The 22,588-nt window shown below is 40.2% G+C and overlaps 1 pseudogene; it reads right to left on the bottom strand.

Moving 5' to 3' along the window:
- Window positions 1-20,066, bottom strand: part of LOC140488915 (Ig heavy chain C region-like) — a 41,316-nt pseudogene extending 21,250 nt beyond the window's left edge.
- Window positions 20,067-22,588: the final 2,522 nt, after the last annotated feature.

Genomic DNA, 22,588 nt, shown 5'->3' with positions numbered 1-22,588 from the left:
TCCAAAAACCTGCTGCGCTTTTCCAGCAACTCATTTTCAGCTCGGATCTCCAACATCTGCAGTCCTCACTTTCTCCTCAAAATCCAATCAACTCAATTCAACAGAATAAAGTAAAACAAACTCATAATCTAATCAACAGAATGAAATATAGCACCGCAAGAAAATTCTATGACAGTTTCTAACCTGCTTGTCATCAACTAATTAACAAAATAAATGAGAAAATGTAATCATGGTAAGAACATATATTCAAGAAATGAATAATGATATTTTAGCATATTTTAATCATGTTTGGTAATATCTCGAACATGTTTGAATTCTTGCGTTTGTTGTTGATAATAAAACTCACAGTCAGGATGCCACTGACATTAAACATTATTTATAGCTGACTGATTAAGAGACATTAGGTGTTTCAAGTAACCCAGCTACACAGAATGCCCATCTGATCAAAAAAGAGATACACTGAACAACTGACTCCATCATCACCATTTTCACTATTTGCTGAGCCTTAACTGAAGTCTATCATCAGTGTGAACAAAAATCAATCCAAACCAAACCAAACTCAGCACAGAATCTGAGTTCCATTTAATTTAGAAATTAGTCACATGAATAGAAAGTTTTTTAAAAAGTCACTGAGAAAGTTCTAAGTTCTTACCTGAAGTCACTGTTACCATGGTCCCTTGGCCCTAGTAATCAAGACCATCACAGTGTTACATTCTCTGGACTGGGTCACACAATAACCAGCTCTGCATAAAACAAATCAAAAATCTACCATCATTTTAAATTTTCAGAACCACAGGCAAAATAAAGTCACGATAAATCTTCATCACATAATTGCGCTAGTGAATTCTGATCATTCTTGATAAATTTTAATACTGTTTTATCCTTCAAAGAGTAACACATGAGCTGATTCTCAAAATCCCCAACTGGTGTATCAATAATTACCCAACAATTTTACAAATTAAATAGTAATACTGGCATAAAAGCGCACAGAACTAATACTGCACTGCAACTTAAGACGGTTTGTAGAAGTAATCACTGACTAGTTTCAAACAATGGAGGCTGAATAGGTTTTTGTATTGATCATAATTGTAGTGTCATTCCAGTTATATCACTGTGCGACACCTTGTGTCAAATACTATGACAGACTGTAAACTGTAAAATGCAGATAATTTCTTCACTTCCTAGAAAGCAGTGATTCAGACTCCTCTAAGAATGACTTGGTGCATTATTTCAGCTTTTACTCTTCATTGTATTTTGAAAGCTTGGAATACTTTTCCAGGTTTGGTCTGCATTTAACTTGACAATCCTCACGAAGAAGATAGAAACAAATTATACATTTGTACAAACTAGCACTACTGGATTGTGTTTAAATTGCATCTCACATTATTTCTCACTCCTGCCACTGTAGAAATCACCAACTTGAGATAAATCCTTGTCAGTGGTTATTGTATGAGGACGTCGCTGTGCACAACACTGTGACCCACTGTAGTATCACAATGATGTAGACCAGTACACTCATTCTCTGTTCTTTACTCTAGGTCGCAATTTTCATTTGAAAGAGCCATTTAGTACTGATCATGTTCAGAATTAATGCCATAGTTGACATGACAATTAGCAGCGATTTCCTGAGCTGTCAGATATATTAAAACCAACATTTTGTCCGCGCATTTAATTGATGGAAGTGATAGCAGGACATATGACATGCCCAAAACATTTTCCCATTGTGTCACCAGTTTGCTAGTTTAAATGGTACATTTCCTCTTTGATAGTTATGTAAGAGGCAGCCTGAGATCTGCTTCAGATCGCAGTTGGTATAATTGCATTTAAAACTCGTACTGACCGTCAGGTTATGGTGGAATTGACAAAATGTTCCCTCGAGCTGTTTTTGAATGGGTCCAGCCCTGGTTCCTCTCGCTGTGGTATCTTGCACAGTAATAGATGGCGGTGTCTTCGATCTTCAGGTTCCCCATGTCCAACGCGAAAATGTTGTTTATTTGAATTGTCGTTGGACGCAGTAAATCGATTCTTAATCGCTGGTGCATAGTTACTGCTGGATGAACTATAGTACCAAAGCAGCCACTCCAGACCCTGTCCGGGAACCTGTCGGACCCAGTGCATGGAGCTGCTGCTAAGATCGAAGCCGCAGGTTTTACAGGTCAGTTTCAGGCTGCCTGCCGGACGGCCAGTCTCTGCCTCTGGCTGAGTCAACACAACCTCCAATTGGACACCTTTTAAAAAGAAAACAAATAAACCACGAGCATTAATGAAGATTAAATGATGGCTGAGTCTTTGACATTCCAGCGGTAGACTAACATTGAGACAGTGACAAAGACAGACTTGAACAAAAAACATTCACATCATAAGAAAGTCAGTAATAAACTGAGAAAAATTGTCGACACAATCAATCTGATAACTTCTGGGAAGCGGTTCTGTCACGATCTTTCTAAACAAAGCCGACCCAGGAGTGTTGAATTACGGTCTAGTGCCCAGGATTTATATGGCGATCGGAAGGGGCAGGCTTACAGCTTCCGCCTGTTGGTTTCCTGATGGAGGCTGAGACTGGATCCTGGTCTCAGCTTGTACAGCCCGAACACATGGGATCATGTATTTACGAGGTTACGCTTAAACATGGACATATACACGTCTTGGGATATTTATTTTGCTGAATAGCTTCTTTGAGAGTGTTTTTATTTAAATGGTGGAAGTAAAATTGAGTAGCTTCAGGTCTGTTTCACATGATAGTTGCAAGTATTTTGTTTTTTAAAAAACAAATTCATTTGGATGTTAGCTTCCTTTATTTCTACATTCATTCACAAGCAGATAAAACTAAAATCAAAGTTCAAACATATTACCAGCTAGTAAAACAATTGAGCTTGTTTTCCCAGGACACAGCCAGTTTCTGTCCCACTACAAAATAACATATAATTCATACTAAACATTTCAAAATTCAATTTAGGCAACTGAACACAGAGCTTGTCCAAAGTGATTATATTTAGAATATTCAATTAGAAGTTAACTCCCTTTAATTCTACATTCCACCACAAGCAGATAAAGCTAAAAAGAACTTCAATAATATTATTAACCAACAAAATTAGTGACTTTATTTTTGCTGTCACTCAAAGTCTCTCTCACTTTACAAAATAACATACCATTTCTAATCTGCGTTTCTAAATTCAATTTGGCAACCGGATATGGAGCATGTCTAAAGTGATTGTGTTCAGAATGTGAGTGTATGTCACTAAACAGTTTGGACTCGGAGATTAGAAGCATCTCCTTACGTTGCAGAATGTCTCTCCCTGCATCTTTTTTTTTCAAATTGCTCCGACCCTAAAATGCATATTAAAGGAAAGCTGTGTGCCTGAGAAACAAAAACTGAGTTGGCAGTGATACATAACACCTAGGGAAACTTTTGAAAGAGCATCTACTGAAATAGAACAGGATAGTCCATACGTTTTTTTAAAAAAATCCTCAACATCTAAACCATTGAAGTTAACCGTCTGGGTACATCAGGAATGTCTGGTTAAATTAGAGAGTATTACAATAATCATTACCACAAATGTAGGTCATAAACAGTACACTTCTCTGCTCACTGATAGCTCTGACAGGGGGAGATAACTCATAAAAATCAGCAAACATTCATGGTTATACTACACCAGTGTTAACCATGTATAAAGGACCCACTCAGTTTTAATGAGATGCATGAATCAGAGAATGGTGCAATAAGTGATGTGAGTTTGAACCAATTCAAGTTTGTTAATTTACTTTGTGATGATAACAAATGTGACTGCAATGTGGGATTTTGGATCCATTAACTTTATATTCAGGAGTTTTAAAGATACTCAATAAACAGACTGAACTAACCAGAACGTCATTGCATTCAATGTCCTGTTTTCTGACAGTCACACAGTGAATGCTGTATTCAGTGACTTTCCTTTTTAAAGAAGAAATGCCAAGTGAAATGTATCCATTGTGAGTAAATGGGAAAATATAGTTTGTTTGGTAGGATTTTACTTTAGTTGATTCATTTTCCCTTTAATAGGCCAGATACAATAGTTGGCAGCAATTAAACTGACTGCAGAAAAGGTCCTTGAGTTCCCAGTTTCATTTACTGGAAGCAGGTGGAGTTTCTGCAGTGGATCAAAGATATTTTGTCTCACTGTTGACCAGTTGGTGGAAAGCAAACCGCAAAACATAACCACCGCCTCCTCAGAAACAAATCGACTCAGCAACAATGCTGGAGGAAAGTTTATTTATTAGTTATGTAACTTGGAGAACTAGTCACTCCTCTCATTGAAGGAAATATTCGCAGAGTCTCAGACACAACCGTAACATCAACAGTTCATTCGAGGATCACTACAGCACTGCTTAATTTTGAGAAAAATTGATAAATAGTCAGAGAGTCATGTAGTGAAACAACATGGATACAGACCCTTCGGTCCAACCAGTCCATGCCAGTCATAATCCCAATCTAAACTAATCCCACCTGTGTGTACTTGGCCCATATCCTTCCAAACATTTGATATTCATTTACTTATCCAAATGTCTTCTAAAGGTTGTAAGATCATCCCACACAAAAAAACCATTCTCTGTGTAAAATGTTGTCTCTGATATTTATTTTTAAATTTTTCTCAACTCATTGTAAAAACATGTTCCCTATTGTTGAAATCCCCCACCATGGGGAAAATTCGCCAATGTCTTAGTCAAATATTGAAAACAATCCCAGCTCCAAATATTTACAAAATATCACTATGGATCTTCCTCGAGTCCAAAAAAGATTGTCCCCTTTGATCAATGATTTGTAAAATTTACTCACGTATCTACTGTGATAGACGTTTTCAAATAACTTTGGAAGTGCATCAATCGGATTAAAGTAACATTTCATGCACTACCCCCCACACACAAAAAAGAACTAGTGTGTTAACATGATTTGCTCTGAGGAAGTCTACGATGGATTCTTTTATCAAACAAAATCATTTCCAATGTTGTGAGCGCTCGTCTATCTTCTGTGCAATGGTCTAAATTTTAAGTTGTGTCTGACTGCAGATGAAACCGGCTGATCTGGATAAAAGTACAGTTTGTGCCTTTCACATTGTGAATGTATATTGCTGACTTCAGTTGAATAAAGAAGTGTTGTCCCAGGCATCGTCTGGCACCATTAATTAGACCATTAATTTCCACATCACTAGCCAGATTATTAGGTGGAGTTTATTGATATGTGATATTTTTGAAACGAAAGCTTTGTATATTTCCAGTATGAATCATGTAAATTAGAGCCATTCACCTTTCCACTCATGACTTTATAAACTTATATGAGGTCAGCGCCTGAACTCTCACCCTCCAGTGAAAGAAGTTCCAGTCTATCTGGACATCCAACGGTGACTGTTCCCTCACATTCTGCTGTTTAAGATCCTCCTGCCACCCCAGGTCCACAGACAGTGTCCCTTGATACCAGTTCAATGAAATGAAAGGAACTTGTCCCACCATATTTTTCAATTTTCTTTGGCTTCAAACACCATAAAGAATAAATGTTTGTGTCATTGCTGATTTATGGGAGAATGCCGTTTACACAGTATCTGTTGAAATACCAGCAGTACCACCCTGAATCTGGTTCGCAGGTTCATCTGTTGCTCTCAAACGCAACCAGACATCAGGGAACAATGAACATCGCCCACCCACAACCCTCCACCATTCCTCTCTGTACTTCGCATTTGTGAAATCCGTGTTGTCAATAATCAGTTAAAAGAAAGTTTTTTTAAAAAAACTTTCTTAATTTATGTTGCTGATCTTGGCTGAATAAAGGTATGTTGCTGTCAGCATTTCTGGGAACATGTCTGCATTTTTTTCATGTCAGGTTACAATGATATTAAGTCAAGAATTGTCAAAATATCCTGGGAAATAACGTTTAGAAATGGGCCTATTAGCTCCTCAGGGCTGTACCAACTGTTTGAATATTGATACAGTTCTGCCCCTACTTTTTCCCATAAGCCAGGATTTACAGCATTGGAGATCATATCTATGTTGATAATGGATTAGACCCTACACAATGTTCCCGAATGTTTACAGTGCTATCACCTGCAGGGTTATGGACAACATGATATAAATTGGGTGTTGGCTGGAAGGCTCTGTCTTCACGTGATACAGGTGCGATGGGCGAAGTGATCTCTCTCTGTCGTGAAAGCGTCCTACTACCCTAAATTCATCTTTCCTACTTTGTCTCGTTCAGAGGCTCTTCATACCAGAAATATTCCAAGCATTCGTTTCAATGTGATCAATACATTGCACCTGATAGTCTGGCTAGTTATGTGGAAATTAATGGTCTAATCAATGGTGCCAGACGATGCCTGGGACAACATCACTTTATTCAACTAAAGTCAGCAATATACATTAACAATGTGAAAGGCACAAACTGTACTTCTTTCCAATTCAGCCAGTTTCATCTGCAGTCAGACACAAAATTCAGACCATTGCACAGAAGATAGACGAGCCCTCACAACATTGGAAATGATTTTGTTTGATAAAACAGTTCGTCATAGACTTGCTTAGAGCAACTCGTGAATATTGTTTGATTTCTTTTTGTATGGGGTAACACATGAAATGTTACTGTATTCCGACTGATATGAACCATTTGCATTTCAAGTTATTTGAAAACGTCCTTCACAATAGATATGGGAGTAAATTTTAGAAATCATTGATCAAAGGGACAATGTGTTTTGGATTCAAGGAAGATCCATAGTGATATTTTGTAAATGTTTTTGCTTATATTTTTATCTAAGACATTGACATACAGTGGACAACATCACAATTTGCTGTAACATGAAACTCACAACCACCGTGAACCTGGAAGGCGATGGTTCAGAATTTAACAAGGACCTAGCAAGGTTCGTGGAATGGACCAACGAATGATTCATGAAATTTAACAAAGACATTTCTGAAATGATTAATTTAGCTAGGAAGAATGTAGAGACACAAATTCACATCTCTGTTTGCATTTCAATATACTATAAATTACTTTTCTATTATATCCTAAAATACTTGTGTCTTTGTTTATATTTTAAAAACTCTATCTTGTTCCGGTGTTAAGATAGTTTCTTTAATTATTTCACTCAAGACTGTATGCTGTATTCTTGCCTCAGTATTGAGCAAACTCGGTTTGGTGCCAGCTTATATCACTTGAGCTGCTTTTTAAGGAAGCGATTCTCTCCACCTGTTATGTCAAAATAATCTGTTCATGTTTAGTTCGAAATAAATCATGTTAATATCATCCCAAATTCAGGCTCGGTTATTTTGTATTTATTCATTGGAAATGAACAGAATATGACTGATCTGTTCTTGGTGGAGTGGGAGAGGGAGTTAAAGTGTTCAGCCACGGGGCCGTGGGTTTGGTTGGCACGGGTGTCCCAGAGATGTTCTCTGAAATGATCAGCAAGTTAGTGTCCTGTCTCCCTGATGTAGAGCAGAGCACATCAGGAGGAACAGACACATCAGATGACATTTGTGGAAGTATAGATAAATTTCTCTGGATCATTTGGGGCCTTTTCGGAGGTGAGGGGGAGACGTGGGCGCAGATTTTGCACTTCCTGTGGTGGCAAGGGAAGGTGATAGGGGTGGGGAGTGAGCTGGTGGAGGGGCATGGACCTGACGAGGGAGTCGCGGAGGGAATGGTGCCACCGGAATGCAGATGGGGTAGGGAGCGAAATATACCCGAGTGATGGGGTCTGTTTACAGGCGGTGGAAGCAGCGGAGGATGATATGATGTATGCAAGGTCGGTGCGTTGGAAGTTGAGGACCAGAATGGCTCCCTGTTGAGATTGGAGGAATGGGGTTCAAGGGTATCGTCGACCACGTGGGAGGGGAAATTGCAATTTTTGAAAAAGGAGGTTATCTGGAAAGTTTTATGGGGGAACTGGTCCTCCTGGGAGCAAGTGCGGTGGAGGCAGAGGAATTGACAATAAAGGGATGGCATTTTTACAGAAGGTCGGGTGGGAGGAGTGTAGCCAAGGTAGCTGTGGGAGTCAGAGGGCTTGTAGTAAATGTTTAGTTGGTCACTGGAGACAGAGGTGGAGAGGTCTAGGAAAGGGAGGGAGGTGTCCGAGATGGTCCCTCTGAAGTTTCGGTCAGGGTTGAAGGTCTTATTAAAGTTGATGAACTGTTCAACCTCCTCGTGGTAGCATGAGGTGGCGTTGATACAGTCATTAATGTAGCGGTGGTAAAGGTGGGAAATGATACCAGTGTAGTTGTGGAAGATAGACTGTTCCACAAATCTGACGAAGAGGCAGGCATAGCGGGGTCCATACAGGTGTCCATGGCTACCCCTTTCGTTTGGAGGAAGTGGGAGGATTGAAAGGAAATGTAGTTTGAGGTTGAGCATGTACTGCTTGGGTTGGCGTGACAGGAAGAAACGGAGGGCTTCGAGGCTACATCATGGCGTTTCGATGTGTACAGGGCCTGGACATTCTGTTCTTTGTGGGGCTTTTCAATAGCTTGCAGTTATTATGGAACTGCAAGGACAATGGCTGGGAACTCGGAAAAACCAATGTTTAAGTCTTCTGCTTGAAGCAAATTTTGACCAAAATATTTAAACACCACAAAGCTCACTGTAGGAAATGCCAGTGCTGCAACTTTTAATAATATTTGAAACTTTATTAAAAATCGGGATTTTAGTCATAGTTTCTGAAATAATCAAGAAAATAATTAACCGTTAGAATAAGCTCTTTCAAAGAGAGAGGGTTTGCAAAGTTTGAAACCATACAGTGCTGTGCTTTATTTGAATTCAATGTCGGTCAGAGTTTGATACAGCCAAGGTGATCTCTCCATATATTGATTCTGTTAATCTGACACACCGACATACCTGTCTGTACAAAACTGTTTAGTTGATCAAAATTTAGGAAATAGATCAAACAGAATGTATTCGGCTGGGAAGGTGATGGATACAGAAGACATAATCAAAAACTGGGAACATTAAATCTGAAGAAAGACTAACAAGTAGTACAAGATCAAAGACATGAAAAGGTGCATGTCAATGTGCTCCAGACATTAGTAAATCGAATGAGCTTGTTCGATGGTCGAGAGACTCGTCCAATGACGTCCTGGAATTAGACCGTGAAACAGAGATTGAAAGGTCGATTTGCAAATGTCACTTCGATGTGATCGCATCACACTCTGTGTCCTGATATAGGCCACATTGGCAGATGTTTCCGCCAGATTGTATCCACTGGATTTATTTTCTGATCAGAAGTGAGATGTGTGGCTTGCTGTTGGCACATAGAAACAGGAAGTTGCGCTCCAGCTGAGAATGATACACGAGGCGCTACTTTCCGTATTATCAGCACAAACAGTCTTCCTACCTCTGAAGGTGAACACACCTGACAGTGTCAAGAACAAACGGACAGATTGTTGTTGGTCTCAACATTGTATTCAATTCCATTCCCATTTTCCACAATGAAACAGAAGAGACAGAAGATTATTTCAGCGAGAGCAAATTATCGGTCAGAGAGATAAGCAGAGTTACCACCAGGTGAAAGGAGCTAAATGACATTGTGTAGTTTCACTCATAAACCAATGTTTAAACGTAGAAAGCTTGGGGGAATTTAATAAGTCAATCTAAGAGACAGCATTCATTAGAAGTTGGAATTGTAAGGTTTAAGCAATAAAATTCAGCATGGCTTTGAAGGAAGTCATATCATATCGGAAGTGATTGATTCTGTTTTCCGGAGAGGCAATGAGAAGTGACATCGGGTATAAAAATTATGTGTAATGCTTCTTGACTTCAATCAGGTTTTTGACCAGATATTGCATCTTCAATATGGTAAGGGTTCATGGGATTGGTGCAGTTTGGCAAAGGCATCGAAGTTTTATTTTTTGGCAGAAGGTAATGGTCGAAGGTAGTCATTGTGAAGACATCTTGTGTCCAGTGCCTTACTATATGACTTGGTGCTGGATCCTTTGCTGTTTGCAGCGTATATGAACGATCTAGTCAAGAACGTAGCAATTTTGATCAGTATCTTCAAAGATGAGGTGAAAAACATTTGGTTTTGCAATTAATGAGGAGGAAAGCCAGTGTCACATCGATGATCTTGCCGGTTGGAGAGAAGAATTGAAAACAGAACATTATATCCTAAAGTCTTTGAAGTAAAGTATTTTCGAGACTAGCAATTTAAGATAATATGCGATGCATTGTTGGAATCTACACAATATAAAGGATAAGCGATCTTCTGTTGTGAATATCCACATCATGGAGTGGGGGGTTTGGAGTTATAGTCTGGAGATATTGTGGCTAGACCATTAATTCGGGAAACTGTGGTCTGAGCCCGCAGTGTTGCCACATCAAGTCGTGAATTAAAGTTGATAATTAAACAACTCATTGAAGGAATAAGCTCCACAGATATTCCCTTTCTCTGCTTTGGATAGCACAACACATCAGCGCAAAAGTTAAGGCTGAAGCATTCACAGCAATCTTCAGCCAGAAGTGCCAGTTGTCTGATCCATCTCGGTATCTTCCATAGATCACCAATATCACAGATACCTGTCAGCTGGGCATTCGCTTCTCTCCATGTGAAATCAAGACACTGTTGGGCAGGGGGCGGGGGGGGGGGAGTGGGTGGGTGCAGGGCTTACTGCAAATGCTATGGAGCTTGACAAAATTCTGGCAATAATACTGATGACTTGTGCTAGCCAATCAATCCCGGTACAGGTACAACACTGGCATGGAAAATAGGCCAGGAATGTCCTGGGCACAGAAAATAGGTCAAACCAACCTGGCGATTTTTTGCGCCTTCAGTCCATGCTCAATCATGAGTTAGATGTAGGATGGTGCTATCAAGCATCACTAGCTCAGCAATAACCTGCATAAATGTGGGTCATGCAAGGCCTACTCAGCTCATGTCTGAATTACAGACTTGATTTAAACATGGACAAAGAACTGAATTCCAGAAACGATGGGAGAATGACAGCCCTTGACATTAAGGTCACATTCGACAGAGTGTGATATTATGGAGTCACAGCAAAACTGGATTCAATGGGTATTAGGTGACAACCTCCCTGCTGCCTGCAGTCAGACCTCACACATTGAAAGATGGCTCTGCTTGTTAGAGGTCAGTCGTCTCAGCCAAAGTAATTCTCTGTTGGAGTTCCGAAAGAAAGTGTCCTTGGCTCAATCATGTTCAGCTGCTTCAGCAATGACCTTCATTCCATCAGAAGGTCAGAAGTGAAATCTGCATTAATATAGCACTTTTTTGTGACTCCTCAGTCAACATTCAAACGCAACAAAATCTGGACAATATCCAGACTTGTGATGACAAGTGGCACATAGCATTCACACCGGAAAACTGCGAGACTAGGACCATTGACAATAAAAGACAATCTAACCAAAATCCCTTGACATTCAATAGTGTTACCATCACTGAATCCCTCACCATCGACACCCCAGGTTTTACTGTTCATTAGAAATTGAGCTGGACACTCCACTTAAATATAATGGTTGTACGAGCAGGCCAGAGGCTAGGTATACGACAGCGAATAACTCACCCTCCTGATTCGCAAAGCCAATTGACTGTTTAAGAGACAGAGGTCAGGAGGCTAATAGCACAGCTCCCCCCTTGATTGGATAAGAGCAGCTTCAACTGCAATCAAGAAGATTGGCATTGTTCAGGACAAAGCATCCCACTTGACCTGTAGCACATCCACAAGCATCCATTGCCTCCAAATCTGATTCTTAGTCCCTGCCATTGGCACTATCTAAAATACTACACTGCAGTAACTTAGCCACTTCCTTCTCAGTACCTTCCCACTACCACTTGCATCTCGAAGGACAGGAGCAGCAGATACATGGGAACAGCTCCACTGTAAGCTCCTCTCTAAAACACTCGGCATCCTGACATGGAAATATTCACCGATCCTTTACTGTAATTGGGTCAAAATCTGGAATTCCCTTCCTCAGGTCATTTTGGAACATGTTATTTCAGAAAGTCAGCTTACTGCCATCTGCTGAAGGACATCTACGGACATCTAAAAGCAACCACCATGTTCCATGAGTCAATAAAAAAAATCATTGAAGCTAACATGACAGTTTGATAAAGTGGTTGAGGAGGCATTATGAGTATGTAATAAGCAATCAAAACGTTTGGAGTAAAGTTCCAGAATCAGTCCCTACCATGGTAGCTTCAGTTAATAAAAGAGTATGAATGAAAATGCTGGAATAATGAACGATAATGACAGACCTACCAAAGGTTTGAAGCATGTTACATAGTTTAGTATTGTCCTTCAGAGGAGGACGTCTGACCTTCCCACCTGGCCTGCCCTACCCGTTCAACAATAAGGTGATGGTCCTTTCCTGTGCCGAACCAGACTAAGAAATCCATCAGGAGAAAGTGAGGACGGCAGGTGCTGGAGATCAGAGTTGAGAGTGTAGTGCTGGAAAAGCACAGCAGGTCAGGCAGCATCCGAGGAGCAGGAAAATCAACGTTCCAGGCATAACCCCTTCATCACGTATCCTAATGAAGGTCTCATGCCCGAAACGTCGATTCTCCTGCTCCTCGGATGCTGCCTGACCTGCTGTACTTTTCCAGCACTACAGTCTCGACTGAGAAACCATTTGGTTGTAATAAAGCTTCTTAAGAAAGATCAACCATAATTAGCCGAGCAAGATAGCAGGCCTTCAAAAAGGTAGCTGATGACCACCTTCTTGGGATTTTTGACTAACGTTTTCATAATTCAGTGAAGAATTCAATAATGCAAATTACGGTGAGGCAAACTCTTCAGAGTCCGATACAGATTTCAGACTGATGATTGGATGCAAAGTCTTCTGTGATGTTACTGTGAACAGCAAGAGAGTTGTTGCCAGTATTGCACTCCAATGTTTGTTCATGATGTAAAGTGTCAGATTTATTGTATTTCTGTTTGTGACCGCTTTCTGTGCATTTCCAATATTAGGATCACAGTGGTGGTATCATGACACCAGTATTCCCAAACTCCAGTTTGATGCTGAATGGACGGGGTTTGGAATACCATCGTTTGCCCAGGTTGAAATTTGAATTTAAAGACGTCCTGGAATCGGAAAGAAAGCCAAATGATGACCATGTAACCCGAGTCAATAGAAAAAATACAAAAACAGCTGGTTCACGAATGACAAGACATCTGTCATCTTTACCTGGTCTGGCCGACATGAGATTCCAGACCCACTGGGAAGTAATTGACTGTGTTCTGAAGTGGCTTTAGCAAGCTATTCAATGGGCAATTCGGGATAGGGACTCATTGTTGACCCTTACCATTAAGTAATACGTGTAACGAAACCTCGTAACAACTATATCAATTAAATGTAATTGTTGCGGCAGTTCCTGATGTCATTTCAAGTATTTCACGTGAATATTCTAAAACGCACTTTGAGTGATTATGCACCGTCTAATAGGACTACAATATAACTCAGTGGAACATTCAGTGTAGATCCAGTTCAACATTGAAGTTTAATGGCAGAATTTTCAGAACTGAATTGTTAACCTAAATAAAAGTTTTAAATTGTGTTTATCTTTCAGAAATGAATAAAATCTGTTGCAATTCGTCTTCATGAATTTGTATTCACTTCTGCAAACGGTCAACACACTAAAAATAAACTTGTTTCGATTTGAATCTTACCAACAAATCACTTCTTTCATCTGGCTTTGCTGTCACCATCACTTCCTTGAAACCAATTAAGCATTTATGTAAATAAACACAGAAATAGAATTCTCAGAATAAATTACAGAACAACAAACCCCCAATTTATATTTCCCCACAAGCCCAGTACACGAATTGCGGAAAAAATGTAAATACCTCAATGGATCCCAATACTAAGTGATGTTAGGACTTTTTAATGCATAAGTTGTATGATTGTTGAATGACAGAGGTATCAATTGTCATGTTTAGTCAAACAAAACTATAATTAAGAGATACATTGGCACCGCTAATATTTCTGACTCTCTTTTTCTCTCTTCCCCTCCTGCTTGCCCCCCATTTTTCTTTTTCTCTGATGCCTTGTTTTGCCTCTCCACAATCGGACAATGTTTTCCTTAATAACATGAAGCCAACACCTCACCATCATATGCTCTCAGCCATATTCATCTATTTCTTTCGAGAGATTTGAGTCAGTACAGCAAGATATTTTCAAAAATCTGTCTGAGTATTGAGTGATCTGGAAATGCTTGATAGGAATGAGGCTGCAAGACTTTACTGTGTTAGTGTTTTCATTGTATCTCAGCAGTATTATTCTTGGCTGAGGAATGTTTAATGGTTCAGTGTAATGCATATTTAGTCTATAATTGACCTTCACTGCACATTTCATGGAATGTTTAATATTGTAGAGGTCGATTTTTTCTGTATCGACTCTGTGTTGTACCTACGCTGGGAGCGTTTTTTTTAGGGAATCCTGAAAGCAGCTCTACTCTGTGTCTAAACCAAAATGGATTTGACATGATTGCATTCGACAGCGCAATGTAGAGGGAGATTTACCCAGTACATTACATGAGCTGTACAATCACGGAAAATATATGACATAGCCATTTAAAGGGGCTTGATCTCCTCCCCACTGTCTTTCTGATTTTGTAATGCTTGATACCAGAATAAAAAGGGAACAACACTATGCATCAAAACTTTGTTATACAAGTAGATTATCTTCGACAGGCACAGACATACATACACACATACGCAAATCATCTATGAACAACCCTTGCAGTGTTTAATGGTTGAGTGCTGAGACAGCTTTAATACGCAATGTGTGTATTCCATGCAACACATGCCGACAGTTTGCTTGATATGGCAGTTTAAATGTAGTTTTGTTCTGTATTTAACCTTTTCTGTGACAACTGTGGTTGTGTTTGACAAATATTCAACAGAACTGGAGGACTATAAATGTAGTCACTGCATTAGAGACAGAGTGCAATGCCATGAAACAGGGAGAAAGGCGATCCCTGTCTTTGTTCATGATGAGGAGGGATGGAAGCAGCTGGGCTTCAAACATGAAATGGAGGTTAATTTAAATGAGGCCTATATAATTCTGAAAAGACTAACTTAGAGCAAAGACCAATGATAGGGAACCAGAAGCAGCTTGTTCAGCCAATGGAGTTTGGTCTTCCAAACAATGACATCATGGCTGAACTGATAATCCTCAGCTCCACTTTTCAGGATTTTAACTGTAAGCATTGATTCAATTACCAAATCAAAATCTGCCCATATCAGCCTTCAAAATACTGAATGACCCAACCTCGACAGTCTACTGTGGAAATGAATTCCACAGATTCACTACATTCTTGGAGACAAAATTCTGTTCTGACCGAAATTTGTGACCTCTAATTCAGAGATTCTACTCCCTGCTCCGAAACTCTCCCACAAAGGGAAACAACATTTCTGCATTTACACCATCAATTTTCCTGAAAATAATAGATGTTTCAGAATGTTACCGCTGAATCTTTTGTGTTGCAATGAGTATAGGCCCAAACGACTCAATCGCTACTCTCAAGACAGTCCCTCCATCTTCAGGATTAGTCGACTAAACCTCATGTGGATTGTCTCACATTCCAGTGTACCTTTTGTTTGGAATATGAGTCCCAAGAACAGGTCACAGTATTCCAGCTGTGGTAAGAGTAGAGCTTCTTTTCAGTTTTAACAAACATTATAGTCATACAGATATCCAGCACAGAAACAGACCCTTCGCTCCAACTGCACTGACCAGATATCTCAATCTGACTGAGTAGCTTTTGCCAAACATTCGGCCAATCTTCCTCTAAATGTTACCTGTTCATACACCCATCGAGGTGCCTATTAAATGCAGTAATTGAACCAGCCTCGACCACTACCGCTGGCAGCTTTTCCATCCATACATGTGAAAAGGTTAACCCTCAGGTTCTTTTCAAACATTTCTCTTCTCACCTTAATCTGCTGTCTTCTTGTTTTGGACTCTCCCACTTGAGGAAAAAGGTCTTGGCTATTCACCATATCAATGCCCTGCCTGATTTTCTAAGTCCTGTTGAGGCCACTCCTCAGCCTTCTTTCCTCTTGCTGTAGGGAAAAGAAAAGCCCCAGCCGATTCAGCTTGACTTATACCTTAATCACTCCAGTTCCAGCATCTTTCTTGGAAATCTTTTCTACACCATCTCAAGTTTCACAAAATCCTTGATAAAAATGATCAGACAGATTTGTCTGTAATAATTCTAAATGTGGCCTCATAAATGTTCTGTACAGCTGAGAAATGACATCTCGACTCCTCCACATAATGTTATGACCAATGAATGAAAGCATACCAAACACCTTCTTCCCCACCCTTTCAAGGAATGATGCATCTGCACCCTTTGGTTTCTTTGCTCAGCAACACTCCCCAAGTCCTGCCCTGGTTTGCTTTACAAAAATGCAACACCTCACATTTATTTTATAAAGCATGGGTTCATGAAAGACAGGTCATATCTAAATGATTTATTGGAATTCTTTGAGGTCATAATATGTGTTGTAGACAATGGGGAACTGGTGAACGTGGTGTATCTGGATTTCCAAAAGGCATTCAACATGGTGCTCCACAAAAGGCTGCTGCATAAGATAAAGATGCACAGTGTTATGGGCAATGCAGTAGCATGGAGAGAAGATTGGTTAACTAACAGAATGGAAAAATTGGGCAAAGACTGGGGATAAATGGGTGTTTTTCTGGTTGGCAATCAGTGGCTAGTGATGTGTCTCAGGGATCAGTGCTGAGACTGCAATTGGTTACAATTGTTGGGACTGCAATTGTTTACAATTCAGATAGATTGCTTTGAGTTAGAGACCAAGTGTAGTGTGATGTAGTTCACAGAAGCCACTTAAATGAGTGATAGGGCAAAGTGTGCAGAAGCATATGGACAGGCTAAGTGAGTGGGCAAGGGTCTGGCAGATGGAGTACAATGTTAGTAAACATGAGGGCATCCATTTTGGTAGGAATAACACCAAAGTGGACTACTTTAAAATGGTGAAAAGTTACAGAATGCTGCTGTGCAGGGGGGCCTGGGTGTACTTGTGCATGAAACACAAAAGTATAGTTTGCAAGTCCAGTAGCTAATTAGGATGACAAATGGAATAATGTCCTTCATTGCCAGTGAATAGAGTTTAACATTAGGACTTTCTGCTGCAGCTGTATAGGACGCTGGTGTGGCCATGCCTGGAGTACTCTGTACACTTTTCATTGCCTGACATGAGATGGCACTGTGGTGGGGTTTACTGAGGAGTTTGACCATGTTGATTCTGGAAATGAGGGGGTTGGCTTATGAGGAGAGATTGAGCAGACTGGGATTATACTCATTGGAATTTAGAAGAATGGGGGAGGGGGGTTGTAAAATTATAAATGGGATAGATAAAACAGAAGCAGGGAGGCTGTTTCCACTGATGGGTGAAATCAGAACTACAGTGCAAGCCTCAAAATAAGGGCAGCAGATTTAGGACTGATTTGGGGATGAATGTCTTCACCCAAAGGGTTGTGAATCTCTGGAATCCCCTGCCGAGTGAAGCAGCTGAGGCTAAACTGTTGAATGTTTTAAAGGTGAAGATAGATTTTTTGAACAGTAAAGGAATGAAGGTTATAGTGAGCGGGTGGGTAAGTGGAGTCTCAGTCCATTGAAAGATGATCCATGACGCTATTGAAAGGCGATCCATGACCCTATTGAAAGGCAGAGCAGACTCGTGGTGTCAGATGGCCTACTCCTGGTCGTATTTCTTATATTTGGATGTTGTTATGTTCTAACAGGCCTCCAATCCAAAAATTAATGCTCTGACTACTAAATAAATACTGAAAGAACTGTGGATGCTGTGTATCAGAAACAAAAGCAGAAACTGCTGGAAACGCTCAGAATGTCTGGCAGCATCTCTGTCGTGAAAGGCTCACCAGTTTATAGTTCCCTGGCTTTTCAATCCAACTTTCTTCAATAATGCTGCCACATTAGTCACTCTCCAGTCTTCTGGCATCTCATTTATGATTATCAACGATACAAATATCTCAGCAAGGGGTCCAGGAATCTCTTCCCTAGCTTCCCACAAAGTTCTGGGAAAACCCATTCAGTTCTCCAGTATTTATTTCCATTTTTCTACATTAAGACCTCCAACACCTCCTTTTCTCTAAGATGAACTCATTTTTAAGGTCACATTATTTATGTCCCAAGTTTCTTCGCTTCCATGCTCCTGTCTACTGTAAATATTGATGCAAAATATTTGCTTAGTGTCTCTGCCATCTCCTGTGGTTCCATGCATGGAAAGCCATGTTGATCTTTAAGGCCTGCATTCTCTCCTTAGTTATTCTTTTTACTTTAAAATAATTTTAGAATCTTTTCGGATTCTCCTTAATTCTATTTGCCAAAGCAATTTCATGTCCCCTTTTTTCCCTCATGATTTCCTGTTTGAGTATACTCCGACTGCCCTTATACCCTTCTCAGGATTCACTCAATCCCAGCTGTCTATATCTGATGAATGCCCCCTTCTTTTTCTGGACAGGAGTTGCAATTTGTCTCATCATTGACCTTTTCCCATCCCTTGCCCTTCACACAAACAGAAGTTTCACTGAACTCTCATTGTCTCATTCTTAAAGGCCTCCCACTTGTCAGCCGTCCCTTTACCTTTGAATAACCTCCCCCAACCAACTTCTCAAAGTCTAATACCATCGAAACTGGCCACACTCCAATTTGAAACATTCATTTTTAAATCAATTCTATCCTTTCTCCTATCCATTATTATTAAAGCAATAGAATTATGATCACTTTCCCTGAAGCGTGCCCCTGTAGACACCTCAGTCATTTGCCCTGCCTTGGTACCCAACAGAAGATCAAGTATTGCGAACTGTCTAGGAGGTGCATCCACATATTGAATAACAACGTTTTCTTCTACACACTTAACCAATTTCTCCAATTAAAAATCTTAACACTATATCAAACTCTGTTTGGAAAGTTAAAATTCCCTACCATCATCCATTTTTCTGACAGATAGCAGATTCCTCCTTTCATATTCGCTTGTAAACTTCCCACTGAATGTTAGGAGGCCCATTTTACAATCCCAGCTAGGTAATCAACTCTTTCTTATTTTTACGTTTCATCCATATAACATCACTGGGCAGCCTCCAAGAAAAATCCTCTGTGCATCAGCTGTAATGTTCTGTATAACCAAAAACACCACTCCACCTCCTCTCTTGCTCCTCTGTCTATACATTCTATAGCATCTATATCCTGGAAAGTTAAGCTGCCAGTCCTGTTCATCCCTGAGCCACATTTCTGTAATGGTAATGATATCCTTGTCCCACATTCCCATCTATGCCCTATGTTTATTTGTCTCACATGTCAGGCCTCTTGCATTGAAGCAAGTGCAGTTTAGCAGTCTTACCTTGCTCTTGCCAAACTGTTGTCTGCCTTGACTCCTAGAATTGCTCACTGCACTTACCTCAAAAATTTCTCTTTTCTCTCTATCTTGTTGGTTCCCACCACTCCCCCCCGCCCTTACTAGTTTAAAACCTTCAGCATATTGCTAGCAAATTTTCCCTCAAGAATATCTGTCCCCTTCCAATTCAGGTCCCTCTAATACAGGTCATTTCTATCCCTGAAGAGATTCCAATGATCGAAAATGAGAATCCTAACCCCTGCAGCAGCTCCTCAGCCACACATTAGCTGCTCTATCCGACTATTCCTAATCTCAATATTCCATTAGTTTTTAAGCAAACCCCAACATGACATTTGCCATCTTTATTGACAGTTGATATTAAAAGCTAACTCTTTGTGGTTCGGCGATCCGGACTCCCTGTAGATTTCTGAATTCAATCTTTATCTTGCCTGTTAAAATGCATAACTTCACTGCATATGTCTGTTCTCATTTATTTCATACACATTACATGATTATACAAAGCTCCTTGTTCACTCTCTTGTCCTATCTTTATCCTTCCGCAAAGTTCTTTTTGTCTCATACTCACCACTTGCCTGCGCTCCAATTTTTGAGTCAATCTCAAATTTGTCTACAGCATATTCACTTTCTGCATCTAAGTCATCAAAGTATTTTTCAATTTTTTGTGTCCCCAGAACATATTTATGTGGTAGTCCACAGATTAACATACTCGGAAATAAAACTCTTGATCAAACTTTTCTGATTGGGATTTCAAAAATCCTCTCTGCATGTCAATACAGTACCTCCAAATTCAGGGCTCCTATCTTATTCAGTAATCTAATGCATGGGTGCTAGCAAACACCTTCAGAAAATCAAAACATATTACAATCACAGTTTCCTCTATTTTCTCAAGAATTTCAATACTTTTATCAGGCAAGATTTCCATTTTGCAAAGCCATTCTCAGTGTTCTGCTATAACATCCTTTTTTAAAGACTCCACCATTTCTTCAATAAATGATGTTAAACTAAGTAGCTTCAGTCAATCTTTTTTGTGCCTTAACTTTTTTTGAGTGAAGGTGTTGGTTGAAGGATCTACTATCAGCCCTCACTTCCAACTGCTGGAGAAGCACTGTCATTGCATCTACTGTGAAAATCTCAACAAAATGTATCTGATGTTCATCTACTGAGAAAGCAATTCCACAAATGTTCTAGCTCATCACCTTCTGCTGGCGGTCCCAGATTTTACGAAGCAACTCATTGAACACAGCTAATTAGCATCAAACCAAGATCAATATTTGAGCAAAAATATCTCAATTCCTGGTCGCATATTTTTGTTCATCTCTATTTAGGACATTAGCTTCGACAATGTTGAGACTGTGTGGGTGGAGCTGTGAAATACCAAGGGACAAAAAACATTAGTGGGTGTCATACACAGACACCCAGAATGCAGTGGTCATTGTGGAACAGAATTAAACAGGAAATTAGCCAAGCATGTGATATGGAGACATCGGTGATCATGAGTGCTGTTAATCTGCATATAGATTGGACAAATCACAAAGCCACAATGTCTAACAGGGGGAATTCCTGGAGTACACACGGGATAGGTTTTTTAACCAACATGCGGATGAACCAACGAGAGAGCAGGCCATCTTAGACTGGGTACTGTGTAATCAGAAGGGAATCATTGCCAATCTAGCTGCGTAAGACTTCTTGGGGATGATACAACTTTTTCTCAAGATGGAGAGTGAGCCAGCTGATTTGGAGACTAGGGTGCTGAATTTTAGTGAAAGAAACCAAGAAGATATATAAGGCATGAGTTGGCGTTGATAGATTAGTGGAAGTTGCTTAAAGGTGTGACAGTAGATAGGCATTGGCAAATATTCAAGGAAATCATGGGGGAACTGCAACAACTATTTATTCCTGTCTGGTACAAAAGCAAAATGAGTAACAGGGCCAATCCATGGCTTATACACGAATATTAGATAGCATCCAATTGAAGGAAGAAGCATAGAGACTGGACAAGATAAATAATAGGTCTGATGTTTGAGAGCAGTTTCGAATTCAGCAAAGAAGGACCGAGGGATTGATGAAGATGGGAAAACACAGGACAAAAGAAAGTAAGCTTACAGGGAACATGGAGACTGACACTACAAGGTTCTACAGTACGTGAAGAGAAAGAGATTGGTGAAGACAAATGTAGGTCCCTACAGATAGAAATGGGGAAATGTATAACAATGGACAAAGAAACAACTGAGTAACTGAATACATACTTATTCTGTCTTCACAAAAAATAGGACATTTGTACAGGAGGTTGGTGAGGCTGTAGTTGGAGCATGTGTTCAGTATTGGTCACCTTGCCCGAGGAAGGTTGTCACTAAACTGGAAAGTGTGCAGAAAATTTATAAGGACGTTGCTAGGACTCAAAGATCTGAGTTATAAGGAGAGGCTGAACAAGATAGAACTGCTTTTCTCGGGAGTCTAGGAGACTGAGAGGGGATCTTAGAGAAGTGCACAAAATCATGAGAGGCAGGCACCCAGTCCTTTTTGCCAGGGTTGGGGAATCGAGGATTAGATGGCAGTAGTTTAAGGTTAGAGGGGAAACGTATAAACGGGAACCTGAGGGGCAATTTGTTTATACAGAGGCTGGTGGATGCAATGATCTGCCAGCGGAAGAGGTTGAGGTGGGTACGTGCACAACACTTAAAGCAATTTCTACAAATACATGGATAGGAAAGGGTTAGAAGGATGTGGACCAAATGCAGGGAAATGGGGCTGGCATGGCTGGACATTTTGGTCAGTATGGACCAGATTGGGCCAAACGACCTGTCTCTGTGCTGTAGGACTCTCTGACTCGAAGATAGAAATCAGGTACCAGAAGTCCTGGAGAATGCAAGATTTAGTGAGAGGGAAGAACTGAGGGAGGTCAATATTAGTAGAGTAATGGTGCTGGGAAATTGAGGGGATTGAACCCGATAAATCCTCAGGGCCTGATAAATCTGCATGCCAGAGACCTTAAGGAAATGGTTCTAGAAATAGTGGATGCTTTGGTTGTCAGGATTCATTAGATTTTGGTACAGTCCCTGCAGATTGGAGAACAGCTACTGTCATTCCAACTTTCAGAGGGGAGATACAGAGAAACCAGGGAATTATAGACCAATAAGCCTCAGGGCGGGAGTGGGGAAAATTCTCAGATCCTTTATCAAGTACTTTATGGCAGAGCATTGAGAAATCCGTGGCAGGATCAAACACA

Source organism: Chiloscyllium punctatum, chromosome 18, assembly GCF_047496795.1.
Source record: "Chiloscyllium punctatum isolate Juve2018m chromosome 18, sChiPun1.3, whole genome shotgun sequence".
NCBI classification, from domain to species: Eukaryota; Metazoa; Chordata; class Chondrichthyes; order Orectolobiformes; family Hemiscylliidae; genus Chiloscyllium; species Chiloscyllium punctatum.
This window is presented reverse-complemented; position numbering and strand designations above follow the sequence as displayed.